Raw genomic sequence first — 2,839 nt, forward strand, 5'->3', positions numbered from 1 at the left:
CCCTCCCCTTTTTCCAAGGATTCTCTTACTACCACCCTCCACCAGTGCCCCTCATCTCTCCCTAGCCTTTCTCTCACATACATTTCATTTGCTTGATGCGCTGGCTGGGGTTGGATTTACTAAAAAGAATGTTTTTTTTTTCAGGAACAAGCATTAAGAATAGGTAATGAAAGGCTGGGGAAAACATAAGAGTACTAACCTTCACCATGCAGTTTGCATGCAGCTCTTTGATGACAGCTCATAGGTCACTGTGCTATATTAAGATTTTAACTTATGAACTACAAGCAACAAAAAGATCTCTGTTAGGCAGCAGTAAACTACTAAGCTATTTATACAAAGTACAGTTCTGTGATCTGCATGATACACATTCTTTGCAGCAGCCATATTAACCCTAAGCAGTACTCTATGATGAGTCAAAACTGCCACTGGAAAAAAACTCCGATCTCTCATCAGAAACATTAATCACCGGTGTTAGTTTGACATTTCTTATTTTTGTCTGAAATGTGCTGTACACACAGGAAACTCTGCAGTGGGTGCGTGTAAACCCATAAGATATTTCTAAACACAGCAACCCCACAGGTCAGTGCCATGTGGGAATGTAGCGGTCGCACAGCCCTAAAGCCAGCCCTGCCCTCAGGGGATGCACTGAGAGTGTGTTAACTTTTGTGGTGGATTGTCAGTGTATCTTCTGAGGCAGTGATACTCAAAGTATCACCCGGGGGCCGCAAGGGGCCCTCTAGTCCTTTACATATGGCCCCCTCGTTAACTGCAGCACTGATCTGCTATTTACTGGACTCAGCACTAACACAAACAAAGATGTTAATTAAACAGGAAATTTATTTCAAGGTTAATAGAAGTTTAAGAAAGGAAATAAATAAGATGTCCTGCAACACTTAACTTTAGGAACACTTTCATTTTTAAAAACATCTTGCAGCAAAAGTGTAAAAAAATACTAAAGTCTCTTTAAAATTCAAAAAGTGTTTTTGATTTACATGCACAACCATTCCACCTTAGTACATCAGAATACATCAGTGCATTGAGAACTATTTTTTTTCTAAAAGTGATCTTTTCAAACATGAATTTAGAAACATTAATTCCCCACCTTGCCAGCAATGCCAATTGTAAATCAAGACGCAAGTCTGTTGTTATGTGCACTCTTTGGGTGGTCTGGGCTCCTATTATACATGAAAAACATTTTAGTTTATTAAATCGAACACAGGAGAAGGTTTTGTAAAGCGCACATCCTGAATTCATGTATTTTGAGGTCCTCTTATGTGTGATAATGAAGAAGAAAAAGGAGGGAAAGTGAAATAAATATTTTGGTTAAGATCACACAATTTGGTTAAGTGGGAAAGCCGGGATTAATTCAAGGTTTTCTGTTTTCCACATTGTGCAATTCAGCCACTAGATGTACATGCTTTGCTTTCCCTACACCTACCTTACCACCAATTCCCTCCCCCACTACCACCTGACCACCATCCTGCAGATATCAATGCAGCCCTCAGTCACATCACAGATCAAACGTTATGGCCCCCGAGGAAATGTGTGTGAGTACCCATCCTCTAAAGCAATGTTTGCCTCTGCACCAGTGTCACTAATACAGTGCAGGCTCAAAGGTAAATTGATTCAGTTGTCGGGGTGAGCCTCATTTAGGCCTACCAGTGCTAGGGGTTCGCCCTTCTTTGCACAAGTCCTCAGCCGATAGGATAGAAGTTGGCACAGGAACTGGAATATAAAAAAAAGTGTTTATTAACCTCCTGAGGTGGAACTACATTCACACAACACCCTTCGGAAGTGTATGAAGCAGCACACTGAACAGAAGGAACATGGTCCTTTAATACCCACACAGGGCGCAAAAGAAGGTGGTACAAGTACAGAAGAAAAGGGTTACATACATAAAAGGTCATACAGAAATGCACAGTCAACAGTAGGGAGGAGCTAGCATTTTTCTGACTCCGGTAAGAATAACCTGACATTTACAAACTAGAGCAGATGTATGGACAGTCACAGTCTCCTCTGTGCATGTGCAGAGTAGCAGAACCTAAATATAGTCTGTCTATAAGCAGAGTACAAGAGTAAACGGCAGGAAGGAAGGACAGAGCACATGGTGAGCACATGGCAGACAAGATGGCTGCCAAATACAAGATGGCTTCAGCTAAATGCTAACCCCGAGCGCTGCCAAATTACGACAGATGACCCTTTTAGCATTAGCTGAAGACATTCATTCATTTGGGGTAATCTAGATTCATATATTGTACATCTATGTTGATCATTTCAGTAATCTCTTTATTTAGCGTGTGTTGGGCTTTTATTTCTGTAATATTTTGCTTGGCAGGTGTTCAGGCAGTAATGCAGAGTGAGCAAAGCATTGGACCACATTGTATACATACACAGCATGTAAATAGTATCATTAGTATTACACATAGGATAGTCAATAGATTCCAACCCCAAGTACCAAAGAGTGTCCAAAACCAGCTGGCAAAAGTCCAGGTGCCAGTCTATCAGTGAATTTCAGCAGCAATCTTATGCAATTTAGAGATTGCATCAAACACTGAAGGTGAGTGGTCAGGAATATAGACGCAGCAACTACTACCAATTGATGAAAAGTGTCCTTCTTGTCGGCATCCATTTTGTGTCATGACTCCATTGTTTTGCATTGCCATTTCGTGTCAAACACCTCTGCATGACCCTCCTGGTCATTTCTGCTGATGTCGGTTGAAATCTAAGCTGTCACGTCCACCCTGTCCTTTCTGCTCCTTGTGGATGAGCCAATTTCGAAAAAGGGGAACCAAGAATTGGCCTCACCACCCTCGGACTGAACTCCTGTACACATTCATCC

The sequence above is a fragment of the Lissotriton helveticus genome, chromosome 5_1 (assembly GCF_964261635.1).
Source record: "Lissotriton helveticus chromosome 5_1, aLisHel1.1, whole genome shotgun sequence".
NCBI lineage: Eukaryota > Metazoa > Chordata > Amphibia > Caudata > Salamandridae > Lissotriton > Lissotriton helveticus.